We start from the raw sequence: 14,844 nt of genomic DNA, 5'->3' as shown, positions 1-14,844 counted from the left end.
TACAGATGGCGATTATAGTTATGTTTTTATTCTTGATTTTTAGCTTGGTAAACAGAATTTCAGCATTATTAAATTCAGGGATGTCCGGCTGTATAAGGTTTAGCTGCAAATTTTATTTATTTATTTGACATTTGTTGACCGGGTTAGTCCAGCTGGGCCAGAGCCCTTTTTCACTGGAGACCCGGGGAGAAAAGCTCCACATACATAACTAATTAAGTACATACACATAATACACAGTTACATAAACAATAGTTAACAGAATTAAAATTAAACTGAATTTACAATAATAGACAAACAGATTCAAAATTATTAATAAGTACACCTAGTAGAATACAGAGTAAAATGAGGTTTACATTCATCATCATCAGTTCAGCTAAATAGCTGCAGAGGGTAGAACTAGTAAGAGTAATGTAATGAAACTGTGAAAGAGAAGGGACATGGGGTGGCATATGTATGGAAGAAAAGTGTGAGGCAAGATGGCAAAGAGGAATAAGGTCAGTTGGGGGGGGATGATTACACTGACATAGCCATATATTGCTTAGGTGTTTTTCACAGAATTTCTGAACTGGTGTTTAGGCTTAATATTTCAAATGTCCAGGGGAAGTTTACTCCAGCTCTCAGCTGGGGAACAGCTGCAAAGGTTCTTGCCAGTTTTGATTTTTGGTTTGTATATAGAGAGGGGATGATGTTCTGAGCTCCGAAGCATTCTAAGTGGGGAGTAGGGGGAGATGATAGAAGTAATGCTTGGACAGAAAGAGGGTTGGTGCAGAAAATAATTAATTATCTGAAGCGGAGAAGGTTGTAAAGCTCTAACCAGTTTAGTTTCCCCGAGTGCTAGGCAGTGATGGGAATAGTAGGGGTGTTTGGCAGCAAATTTGGCGGTTTGTAAGTTGGTGAGGATTTGAAAGCCATAGAGAAGGGTTGGGAGTAGGTAGGCATAGGGCAGTCTTGGTTTTACTGAATAGGAAGTTTTTGTTCCTGTGGAGGACTCCTAGTTTTTGGTGGGTTTCCATAATGTTACTGAGAACATGTATTCAAATTTCAGCTGGTTGTCAATAATGACCCCAAGTAGTTTGGTGTGAGTTTCAGCTGTGATAGGTGCATTGTTAAGGGAAGAGATATAGAAAAAGGGTGTAAAAAGATTTATTGTTTTTGGGACAAGGAGCAAAAGTTGTCTTCTTTGGGTTTAGGATTAGGTGGTTCTGGATGAGCCAGTTTTCGATAGACAAAAAGAATTTTGAGTTGTAGTATGTAGATCAGAGAGGGTATTGGCTATGGTGATGACTGTGGAGTCATCAGCATATTTTGCTTGTACATTACGGCTACCCCACCACCATGTCTGTTTTTTCTGTCACAACGGTATATGTTATAGGCTGGAGGTAGAATATCATTGTTCTTTATATTGGGCTTTAGCCAGGTTTCAGGCAGTATGGTGATATCTGGGAAGTATAGGGATAGGCATGTGTGAAGATCATGGAATTTATTCGATATGCTTCTTATATTCAAATCGTGTAGTTGGGGGTTAGAGGATTTAGGAAAGATATGTATAGTAGTGTTTGAGAGGGTGGTGGCAGGAAATGGTTGTTGATTACATGCATGTTCTTCCCATAGATTCAAAGGCTAAGGATCTTAAAAATCCTAGCCTTACATTCCCATGGTAGTTTTTTGCCTTTATATTTCTGTGTATTAATAACACAGAGATGGACAGAGTAAAGAGTATGTTCGGACATTTACATGCTGCCCCTATCCATAAAGGACAAAGGTGCTAAACCAGGTATGAATTTGTGGTTACCCATCCATTCATCCAAATTACATATGAATAGTGTAACAGTAGAACTTTATTTTATGTAGAGTGGAAAACTGTTCTACAGAAGTGGAATTCTCAGTGATAAAAACCTATCCCTCCAACATGTTGGAAATATGTTGCACAAGACACTGACATCCTTTGAGCAGGTTTTTATGCCGGTACTGGACTTGCGAATGTACAACAGATCTGACAGGATACAGTCTGTTGAGTCTCAATATACAGTGAAGAGGTTGCATCTCAGTAGCCTATATAATACAACAAAAAAATAGAGGATAAGGCTTTGAAATGGTCCGCGTAGTAAATCAAGGGGCTAAACCATAAAAAACTAAGTGAAGAAGCATCAGGTTTGTTCCAGCTGTGACAAATGTCTGGCAAGTGCATACAAAAAGAGGCATTATACTCAATGATCAGCCTAATGAATGTTGAGTACAATGGAATGATTATATCCCTGGACCAGGACATGATACCTTTACATATAAGTTGTACAAAGGGAAAAGAACTTCCATACAACAGTAGATATGCGGTGATCAAAGGACAATTCATTGGCAACATAAGATCTCAGACCCCAGACTATGGATCAGTTTTCAAGGGTGTGTTATCGGTGTGATAATTACAAGAGGAGTCATGCTTGTCAGAGGAAATGGCTATTCATTTCTTGGCATTTACTTTTAGTTCACGGTTTTGACACCAGTTGTGTTTTCGGAACAGGCCCCTCCTGGAAGACTGTGTTCTCTGAAGAATTTATAACACTGAGTTTGCAGTCATCTGCAGACTTGGTCAACTACAAACCTTGACATTAGCTTTGACTTCTGAAAAGTAAATGCCAAAGAGAAGTGACTGAACTCTGACATACATCATTAGGGGTCTTTTGGAGGTGATAGAGTCATCCACCTTTACTTCTTGGTTGTATCTGTGAGAACTTTTGCTATTCAATGAGTTATAAAAAGATGTGCATTTAATTTGGAGAGTTTACCTACAATATCAGGGTGTGAGATGGCGTTGAACCCCTTTGAGGTCTAGTTATGTGGTGTGTACTGATTTTCCCCCATCCCATTCTTATAGTAACTTTTATAAAGATGTTGACCACATTAAGTAGGTAGAATTTGCCTTGAACAAATCAGAACTGCCTTCAGTCAAGAGACTGTTAGTTACTTATACCCTTATTTAAGTGCACAATGATTCTTTCCAAAGCCTTGCAGATGAAACTGGATGGGCTTATGGGTGCATAATTACCCGAGCCAATTGAAGCTCCACCTCTGTGCAAGGGAATGACTGTTGCTGTCTTCAATTCATCTGGCACATAGCCTGTTTTGAGGCTGACACTGAATAGCCTCTGCAGGAGGTCTGACAAGTCAAGTTTCAGGCTGACCAGCAGGCAGTCTGGTATGTTGTTCAGTCCCATAGAATTTGCACCTTGAGGAGTTGTTTTGAGAGAGATGTGTACATACGAATATGTGATCTGAGAATACTGGGGAGTAGGGGGTGAAGTTTGAGCTAAATTTGTCTGTTAGTAGATTGACAATGTCTTCTGTGTCCAAATATGCAATATAGTTTAATATTAGTTTTGCTAAGTACTGGGCACGGTTTCTAACATAGTTAAAGAAGGCTTTGTGGTTATTTTTCATCTGGCTGTCTTTTTGTTTTACTTCGCATGTGGCTTTTTTAATTTGATAAGGGTCTGGAGTTCCTTGTTTAGTTTAGTAAGAGCACTTTTGGCATCTTGAGAATTAAATTTATCTTTAAGTACAATATGTTTCCGCCTTTACTGCAGAGTCTGTTTATCTTAGGGTTCTGCCACAGGGGTTTATTTTTCAATTTGGAGTTGTATTAGTTTCTGTGAGGGTGACAGATGTGTCTATGCAGCTATTTATATGTGCATACAATCTGACAGTAAAGGATTCTGCACAAGCAGTGGAGTCATCAAGATTGAAGGAGCTTTTGAATTTAGCCAGGTCATCACTTAGATTTACCGATATACTGCAAGTTGATTCAGGTTGCAGTCTTACGGTCTGACTTGTGGTCTGATTTTACCAGAGAAGAAGTTACAATTGGTGGGGAGCAAAGCTGCCCCATATTTGTAAGGACTAAACCTAGAGCTCTGTCACCCCTTTTTGTGGTGCAGACCAACTGGTCCAGACAGTTTGTTTTGATGAAATCCAGAAATTTCTGGGCATAGATGTATAAATCTCCCAGTTTATAAAGTAGCCGCAGTCTCCTAGGAGAATGGTGTTATAAAAGGACTCCATACAAGCTAAGTAGGAGGTGTGGGCTGCAGTGGGTATAGAGGGAGTGCTACAGTTAGCTATGATACTATTAACAAAACTTGTTATTGTAAGTTGGACATGAAGAAGACCCAGATCGTTAAGTTGTCTAACAAGTCTAGAGGCGAATTTTTTAAGAATATGGATAAACCACCAGCTTTAGTGTCTTCATGTAATGCGGTGAATCTGAACATGTAATAGGTATTGAAACCCTGCACTGATGGAGTGCTTTCTTTGGTCATGAACCAGGTGTCTGTGTGATGCATATATCAATGTTTTCCAGAGTAAAGAGTGCTTGTAGGGAGTGGAGTATTTTGTTCAAGCTCCTACCATTGAGCAACAATACCTTTACACTAACCAGATTCTGTTTTATGCTGGACACCTTAGAACTTACACAACTCACATTGCCTAGAAAAGACATTATGAAGATGGACAAGGATTTAACCAATATAAGAAAGTTTTTGGAGGAAAAGGTGCAGGCCATGTATGCATAACTCTCTACTGGGTATACCAGTTTTCACGCACCTCTCATAAACAGTTCTAAAAACATGTACACGCGCACACACACACACACACACACACACACACACACACACACACACACACACAAAAGTTCACACGTGTGTGAGTGTGTGTGTCACTCACTCACACACACACACTTTACTTATCCATGGTCTTGTAGTCTAGGTTGTGGCTGCAGAGAGTCCCAGAAGCAGTTGTTCACTTACCCATTTAAAAAGTCCTATTTCATAAATGACAGCCTTTTTCAGACAAGCATGTAAAAAACTTATAGTCTGGGATACATCACAGAAGTACTGTTGCAGCCATTACGAAGTCAGTTATTTTATTGTTGAAATATTTTTGTTTTCCACAAGCAAAACAGTATAAAATATTTCACATCTGCACTCTATCATATAAGTACCACATGGTTAATTAAAATATTTAATAACATTTACAAGAGACAAAGTCCCTTGCGGCTCAAAACAGAATGATTTCTTATGATTTACCACAATGCACTGTAACCAACCACCAATGAAATGCTAGCAGAGTCTGTCAGTATGTGTGTGTCTGTGTGATTCTTTAAACATTAAAAAACAGGATCAAAATCAGGTTCTCTGAAGTTAGATACTCTAGCACAGTGCATGAAAAGCAATGTAAACAGAACACTGACCAAGGCACTACATGTTAGTATGTGAATACAAGACTGACAGTTCAATTTGCACACGGACCTGAACTTTGAAATATACAGGCCATACTGGGAGGAGGCAGAGAAAACTTGCAGATAAGATTAGGAAAAGATTATAAATTTCCAAGCAACTATTTGCCAACTACCAGGCAATTAAAAGCGGTCTTATTTCATGGATTGTCATCAATGGCCAGGTTTGGAAGTGATAACATTTCTTATAACCCATTCAGTAAGACCCAGTCACTGAAGAAAAATATGTAGTGACTCCTTACACAAATACTATACAATGGTTGTAAGCAAAGAAATATAACAAACCACTTGTCAAATTCAAATACTCTCCTCCATATATCCCGCATACTGTTATGACAGACACACACACACACACACACACACAAAAAATAAAGCCAGCTATTTAAGTCATTGGTACAGATCCATTATTGAAAAAACCTGCAGGCTGGAAGAGTTAAAAGAGTACCCATGCAACTAAGCAGATTCACACTATCAGCTTGTCATCAAACCAATACTCTGCTGCCTACCCATGTCTTTATATTGGCTCCACCAGTATGTCTATTACACAAACTGTTAGTAGTAGTTCCTCCTCAGCCTTGCATCTGAAAGGAAGAGATCATCAGAGAAAAATACCATGCAATAAAGGTGAAGAATCTACCGAAGACAGTTCTACTACTATTCATTTGGAAAAAGGAAATAGAAAAACAAGAGGAATTGTATTAAAATGATTTTTGTAGAAAGGGGCTGTAAATGTAGTACTGTGAATGATCAGGTGTTATCCACAAGGAAATTAGAAACTTAATAAGAACAGTCCAATTATTTAGCAGAATCAGAAATTGTTTAGAAACGTCCTGGACATGCATGATGTAAAATGGGAATACATTCAAATGTATGTGGTGTGTTAAAAATTTGTTTCCTCCCCCCATATCATAAACAAACGTTCTAAAATTCATTTGAACACCATTACTATACCAAATTTAACAATTTTCTACAATTTCAATTATTTTGTTAAATAATATAGGTATAAAATATTTCCACAATTGCAATGATGCCGCTACATGGCTAAAGATGGGGATCCTAAACATAATGAAATAAATAAAGAAAAACAAAAGGCCACACTGGAGGCCGACAGGGAGAGGGAGCCCCCTATGGCATATTTTCTTATGGAACCCGAGTCAGCTGTTCAGCCATTCATACTCATGGTTCTTATCAGTTTCAGCTGCAATTCCAACTATACTAACTCTGATCTTAAGAGTTCAATAGTAAATTTGTGGAAAGCACAAGCTTCCTTTAGCTTAGAGAAGGTCTCCCCTCACTAGAGTGGAATTACCCCAAAGATGGTAAACACTGTTACCAGAGACATGGGTGATGATGCCCCAATCTGCAAACTGCCGAGTATTATTACAGCGTGTTTCATTATTTGCTGTTCTGCTGTTAAGGTGGCACTATTTTTCAAATACTCTGCTGGCACATGGTAAGAGCAGCGCCCCCCCCCCAACCTAAATGGAGCCTTGGGGATGCTATCCTGAATGCCTAAGAAAATCCCCACAGAGACTTATCTTGGGAAGTTCTTTGCTTTAATTACTTTATTAGGTGAAGTAAATAGACATACTGCTCATATCCTATTATGCATGCATGCGTCCAGGATGCACTCTTACTATAACCTTCAGCCAAGTAAACTTTGTTCAATGAACTCCTGGGTCTGGAATATCTTTTTAGTGCATGCTGCATATACACATTTCGTCAAAGTCGAACACAACAGTGCCCACTAAGACATGTCATATTAAAACAACACAGCTGCTGGAGCACACAAAAGTTTTATGGAATGATATCTAAAGTATAAGATGTCTAATATACTTTTGCCAAATATTTCCTGTGTGGGACAAATCAAGCAAACACTTCAAGGTTATATTCGCTAACTCAATTTATGTCCCAAAAATGATTTTATTCTTTGTTTTCATTTGTTGAACTTCGGGTCCAAATAGGCATGTTAATTTTACAACAGAAACATAGGAAGAAATTTTTCGTACACAAAAAGTTCACAACACACACACAAGAACATGCATAGCAACACAAAGCAAGGAAGAAAACGGGTACATATCACAGTATTAAATAGGAGTTTTAAAAATCTTGCAATGGGCTGGCATCTAATCCAGGATAGTTTCTCAGTATTGTGCTAGTTCAGTGGCAAGACAGACTCCAGCTTAACCATGTCTCAAAAGGGATAAAGTAGGTATCAAAAAAGTAATGACTGAAACGATATCTGCATAGTGTCTGGGATGCTCTGAGCTTACATTGCTTACGCTCTACACAAAAATGAGCAGTAGTACGCAGAGTTCATGTCACTGGAAAAAAACTATGAAAAATAAATTACCAAAAGTAAACTCTGCGTTTTACTTGATAAAAGCAAGTATACATACAGAAGGAATTTCCACAGAGTGAAGTAGGTAAAATAAAGTAACAGATTAAAGTTATAATCAAGTCATAGTTGTCCAAAGAGGAGCATTTGATATACTAAAATAAGGCAAAAGCACCTCGGGTCAAATTATTAGGTATGATACAGATACTTAAGAAGAAAAAAAAAAAAGGCTGTACACTTTACAGAAAGTGTATATATATATATATATATATATATATATATATATATATATATATATATACATACATACATACACATGCATACATTAACACACTACACACACATATATATATATATATATATATATATATATATATATATATATATATATACACATATACATACAGGAGTAAATGCAGTAGGGAGCATGTCAGAAAAGAAAGAGGATAGGAGGTGTGAAAAGAGAAGGACTTCGGATTTACAGGTCAGATGATGGCGACAGTGAGGAGAAAGGAAGCAAGTGAATACAAGCAAAAGGCCAAAATAATGGGAACAGGAAAGAAAGGACAGAAATGGAAAACTGTCTAGAAGTTCAACAGCTCAATGGACTGAAGAAGTAGAGGTAAGACGTTTATGACTACTGAGCTATGGTGATTCATAACCACAATTATGAAACAATTTACTTGCTAGGTAGACATTGCATACTTTGTGATAAATACACCAAGTGAGCCTCGGACAACCTTCACTTTAATAACAGCACATCTGCTCAAGCCAATAATGCACCACAGCAGCAGAATACAGTAAACTCTCGGTTAACCAGCACCCACTGGAATTGGTAGATGCCGGATAACTGCAGTTTCTGGTTGCTTGAGAGTTACTATTAAAAACAGGCCTGACTAATACTGTACCCTATACTATTTGTTTGGTTTGACTAGTTCTTAGGTTGGGGAGAGATGGAATTTATTCCTATCTTCCTTTTTAAAACTCAAACTCTAAAAACATAAGGTATGTTTCTGCATGTGGGGGGAGGGGGGCACAGAAAGTGCAACACATGAAAATTGTACTGTATTTCTTTGATTTTTTTTTTCTGGTTACTTGATCCGGTTAACTGAGAATTTACTGTATTAGCTTAACAGTGACTGAAACTAAGCAGGAATGTACAGTCACAAGGGACACATACACTGGGACAAGGATCTCACTAATGCTTCTCTCATTTCAAATAGAAAAGGATTTTGTACTCCTAAAACATAACTTCAATAATCAAAATGAACCTCTCCATCAACAAACTTGAAACATTAAATAAGAATCTAAACATCTGCACCTTATCAGCCAAGCATAAAACTGGATAATAAGTCATATGTGGCATCTTCCACATAATGAACTGTTAGCTACAGTCTACCCTGAACCAGACTTGCCACGAACAAACAACAAATTAGATGGCACACATAAGCATTTCATTTTTTTTTTTGTTTACTTCAAGGAGCATATAAGCATTGTGAATTTAGTATTATGCAGTCAGGTCTCAAAAATAATGACAGTTTTCAAAAGAGCCCATCAAAACCAGAAACTTTTACTCCTAGACCACAATCTCTCTTAACCAATTCTGGCACAACACTTGGGTTTTCCTGTTATGGCATACAGAATTAGTGTTAAAAAGTATACCTCACAAATGTGCCTTACTATGAGAAAAGACCATATTCTTCACTGAAAGGGGTCTGTCACACATTAATTGTTAAGAATTTTTTAACTGATATCCATGATAAATATAGCTTAATTATAGCAATTCATCAAACAAACTTTTTATTAGTATAAACTGGCACAGTTTAACCATCCTGTGAGCTTTCAAGCTAGAGTTGCTAGCAAGTATTCCACATTTTGACCATTTGTTCCTCATTATGAGAGGCAGTGTTCCACATTTTGGAGATGAAAGGTTGAGAGCTATGTGAACTCATCAAAACAATAGCCTTTTTACTCCCACACCTCCAAATCTATTAACTTACATGATTTAGCACAGTACAGAGATTTTGCTCTTGCTCTATATAGGTTTAAATCCATTTCATAAGTACTTAATATGGTACTCAATCGGGAAGATCTTTTGAAACCTAACCATGCATTCCCAAGAAGTTTAGAGTTCTTGTAGTATAAATACTAATAACCCTGATCCCTTTTATTAAGTATGAATAGCCCAAACCCAAACACTTACCTATAAGGGACAAAACTGCATACTTGGACTAATACTTTTTAATATCTGCATTAATGACATGCAGAGATAATCGTAACTCACCACCATAATACAACATGCCGACGACTCAACTTTATTTTGCTTAGCTCCAAATCTTCCCACCTTAGAAACCACCACAAAGGAAACTTTCACCTTTATAAAAAACTAACTAAATAACTCTAAATTGCTGTTAAGCCCCAACACAACCAAACAAATCTTAATTGTTTCTAAAAACATAAATCAAAACAACAATAACCTTAACATTATCTTCACAAACAACACAAAAACTGAAATCATCAAAACAAAATTATTAGGAGCTCTCACTGATAAGTTAAAATCTGATCTGCACATTGACACTGCAGTCAAATTGACAAACCACAACTAGGCTCTTTCTACAAAGCAAAGCACCTGTTAAGTGATCACAGTAAAAAATAGCTTCCACCTCCCTTCTCCCTCCTACCCTCCTATATGTCTCAACAATATTCACAAATCTCAATTCTTCCACCAAACACAAACTAGAAAGCACCTACATCAAAATTAGTTGCCTGCAGCCTCCCAAACTGCTCCCATCACTACATGTTCATTACCCACAAGTGGCTTGACGTTCCTTAACATCACCCTCCCCCAGCTACTCACAGCACACAAAATATTTCACCATCCACTTAAAACACCCTTGCTGTCAAATCTCATCCAATGGCATGTGCCAAACAGAATCCTAAGATCCTCAGAACTTATACTAACTTATGTTAATAAAACTTAATTATTATAGTGATATCAGGCTTTTAAATAACCTGTAATAATTGAAATCCAACCTAAAATATCACCTGGCAACTAAAAACCTCTTCAACTGTACCACACACACAGTTTAAAGTATGCAAACCTAAATCTGCCCACTATGGATATTATAGAAGTGTATTAATATAGCATTAACCCACACCTGGGTGTGGGTAATGCTGGATTTACACACGGTTGGTGTGGTTTGGTCACGAGGGCAAAGCCCGAGTGGCCAAACAAAGGCAACTGTGGGTAAATCCAGCATTACCCACACCCAGAAGTGGGTTATTGCTATTATACAATGACATTATTTAAGAAAAAAATTAATTACTTTTCTTAAATAATGGCATTGTATAATGCCCCCTTGCTGCCTTTCCACAGCTGTCTGGTATTCTGCGGCAGTTCTGATGTACTGCGCATGCGTATGTTTACGCAGTACATCAGAGCTGTGGGCAAAAGCAACGGAGAAAACAAGATCTCCGTTGCTTTTTACAAACTGTCTCGCTATGTTAAAGGAGTTTAACATAGCGAGACAGCTTTAAAAAAAAGCAAAGGAGAATCTATGTTGCTTTTTTAAAGCTGTCTCGCTATGTTAAACCCATTTAACATAGCGAGACAGTTTTGAAAAAAGCAACAGAGAAAGCAAGATCTCCGTTGCTTTTTACAAAGTGTCTCACTATGTTAAACTCCTTTAACATAGCGAGACACCTTTAAAAAAAGCAATGGAGATAGGAAGATCTCAGTTACTTCTTTTAAAGCTGTCTCGTTATGTTAAACATGTTTAACATAGCGAGACAGTGTGTAAAAAGCAATGATCTTGTGTTCTCTGTTGCTGTAAAAAACAGAGTTATACTAATGGAAAAAGTCCGGGCGACCGGACCTTTTTCCATTACTATAACTCTGATTTACAACGTGCACGCTGACCAATCAGCGTGCATGTTTTGGAATATTAATGGGGGGTTGTTGTATGTTGTTGTGTCTTTCGGCTTTTCCCAGTTAGGGGTCGCCACAGCGGAACTCCAGTCCGCTATTGATTGGCAGTAGATTTTTACGTGCTGAGTTGCCAGTCCTGACGCACAAGCTTCAACGAAGGTAAGCCCATTCACGCACGTCTCCACACAGAAGACGCTTTAGCTGAGAATCGAACAGGACAACGTCTTACTGTGAGGCGACAACGCTACCCCAGCACCACCACCGCAGTTCGTTGTATAATATACTATTTTTAATTCTACTCACAATATCTTAAAAACATATATTTCCTTAATCTGATATGTCTGTTGACCCTTTTTATTTTGAATTGTCAAAAATTTACTTCTATCCTTGTTTTGGAGCTTTTATTCCAAGGCCTCCATTGAAAATGGGCATTTCAGTTCCCAAATGGACTTTCCTGGTAGACAAAAACAAATAAATAAAACCAGATATGACTCGGCAGTTTATCATCTGTTCATCCAGATCATGATTCAATAGAGGAAGAGGCATACACTATTTTATGTAGAGAGGAAGACGATTCCAGAGAAGTGGTATTCTTGGTCATACATATCTATTCCTCCAAAATGTTCTATTTATGATGCAGCAGAGATTAAAATCTCTTGAGGAAGTGTTTATGACACCACTGGACTTCAAAATGTGGACTAGGTTTGAAAGGATAGGTCTGGCTGAAGTTTTGTAGCGAGGCAGAGATAGCCCCTCAGTAGCCTGTAAGATACCAAGAAGAGGAACAAGGCTTACAGATGGTCAGTGTAGCTTTTATGATTTAGGCCCTCGGTTTTCTTGATGGGAAAGTATCGTGATCATTCAAGTTATGTCAATTGTATGAACAAGTACATATTGAAGAGGGCATTATACTCAATGAATGGTTTTAATAAAATGCAGGGGAATGATCACATCCTTGGATCTCAACAAAGTACCAGTACTAATAAGCTTCGCAACAAAGAACTTTCTTACAATAATGTATAATTGTGAACAAAGGACAGTCATAATCTACATAGGTTCCCAGGTCCCAAACTACTGGACCAACATTAAGGGATGCACTGTTGAAGTGATAGCTTCAAGGGACATCATGCTTGCCAAAGGATACTATTATGCATTTTTGACATTTAGTTTTAGGCCACAGTTTTGACACAGCTATTTGTTTAGTAAAGGCCCACTTGGAGGATCTTGATGCCTTCTGGAGAGCTTATGATAGCACCAAGTTTACAGTCATCTGCTAACTTGTTTAGACAAACCTTTAACATTATCTTTGACCTCCAAGAAGTAAACGTCAAAGAGGAGTCTCCCAAGAACTAAACCATAGGGTACATCATTAGTGGTGGGTCTTTGGGAGGAGATAGAGCCAGCCATCTTAACTTCTGGGGTTTTATTAGTCAGCCAGTTTGCTATCCAACAAGTTACCTAGTTAGATGGGTGAGTTCATCAACAACATGTGAGTGTGGGATGGTGTCAAAGGCTTTTGTGAGGTCTAGATATGTAATGTGTACAGATTTTCACTCATCCATTGCTTCAGTTATCTTTCTTAATGAAGTCAACCAGATTAAGTAGGTTGCATCTGTCCTTAACAAAACCAAACTGGCTAAGATCAAGTTTGTAGGTTGCCTGTCTCCTTATTCATTAATTCCACAATGATCCTTTCCCTAGTCTTACAAATAAGGCTGGTCTATAATTACGTGGGTCCACTGATGCTCCACCTTTGTGCAGAGGGAGGACTGTTGCTGTCCTCCACAGTGTAGTGGTGCAGCAGTTAATGTTGTTGCCTCACAGCAAGAAGTACCTCCGGTTTGATTCTCGGCTGGGGTGCCTTCTGTGCGGAGTCTGCATGTTCTCCCTACATTTGTGTAGGTTTTCCTCTGGGTTCTCCAGTTTCTTCCCATGTTACAAAGACATGCATCTGTACCGTTTCTTCCCAGGCCAACGCTGAAAATTTGCTTGTTCTAACTAGGACTTTCCCAGTAAACAAATGTTAAATAAAAACAAAAATAATAAAGTCCAGCAGAAAGCCTGTTTGAAGTATGATATTGAATAGCCTCTGTGGGAAGTTTGACAGGTCCTCTGTCAGACCAACCAGTAGGCATCTTGTTACAAAAGCAATGTTCTTGGCCTTAGACAATGCTTTGAAGACTTGTTCTTGGGAAATTTGGGCGATGGATGTGATCTGGGAATGTTGGAGGGTGAAGTTAGTGCTAAACTGATCCACCAGTAGATCTGGGTCCGAGTATGTGATATAACTTACTATTATGTCTACACATCACTGAGAATGTTTCTGACATTTCTAACACAGTTGAAGGCTTTATGATTTTCTTTTATCATGGTGGTGTTTTTTTTTTTCTTCCTTTATTGTAGAGCCTTATTTATGTGTACAACATCTAATTATACTTACACAAACATCTCCCACCAAAACTATGCAGGAATTTACTCTGTACAGATGTAGTACTGAATAATAAGAAAATTATTATATTTCTGATTTGCAGACATTTATTCTTTTAACCAGTGCTGCTTCTCTCAAACAGAAATGGACACAAAGAAAAATACATCCAAACCAAAGTCTTCCTTTTAGAAATTAAGAGCCCTGGGGCAGAAACTGGATTCAACTTCATTAAATAAATCACATCACAGATAACAGCCAATTCAATCCAAATACCACATAATTGCATTGCCTTCACATTTTACTGCAAACTTATACAAGACCACTTTCTTAATAATCAAGGAGTTTGTTTAATATCAATTATACTACAAGATGCGGCTGGAATAGCTACATTTTTAATCAATTCACCTACCTTCAACAAAATGAAATAAACACACCTTCTAAATCATGGGCTAACACTAGAACTTAAAAATCAAGCAATATTTAAAATGTCAACATGTGCAAACATAATTTTGAAATGGGCCAGTGAAAATTCTGAAGGAAAACAGGGACACCTAAACAACAGATTTTAAATGTAAATAAAAGTTTACGACTTAGCAAAATTACTGTGTCGTATTATATCCTGACGAATACTGCAAGTACACTGGGTACTACCGTACAATGACATACGTAGAAACTGCTACACTTCCGTTAGCATAATATTTAAATGCCTCAAGGAAATGATTCAAATGTGAATCAGTCCATACAAAGCAATAGAGTTTAACTCTACCAGGAAGAGTGGGTGGGTTTCTTGGTGTACTTTTTTCGTTACAGTGTTGTTGTCTTTATGAACCAGGGAGACATAAACCACAAATAGCTCTTCAAACTCC

The 14,844-nt window shown here is 37.8% G+C and overlaps 1 protein-coding gene across 3 annotated transcripts in view; it reads right to left on the bottom strand.

Annotated features, from left to right (window-relative positions):
* Window positions 1-14,844, bottom strand: part of PJA2 (praja ring finger ubiquitin ligase 2) — a 1,087,778-nt gene that overhangs the window by 1,072,673 nt on the left and 261 nt on the right. The gene's annotated exons all lie outside the window — the stretch shown is intronic.

This window comes from Protopterus annectens, chromosome 2.part2, assembly GCF_019279795.1.
Source record: "Protopterus annectens isolate FY-2018-M chromosome 2.part2, PAN1.0, whole genome shotgun sequence".
Classification (NCBI taxonomy): Eukaryota; Metazoa; Chordata; order Ceratodontiformes; family Protopteridae; genus Protopterus; species Protopterus annectens.
This window is presented reverse-complemented; position numbering and strand designations above follow the sequence as displayed.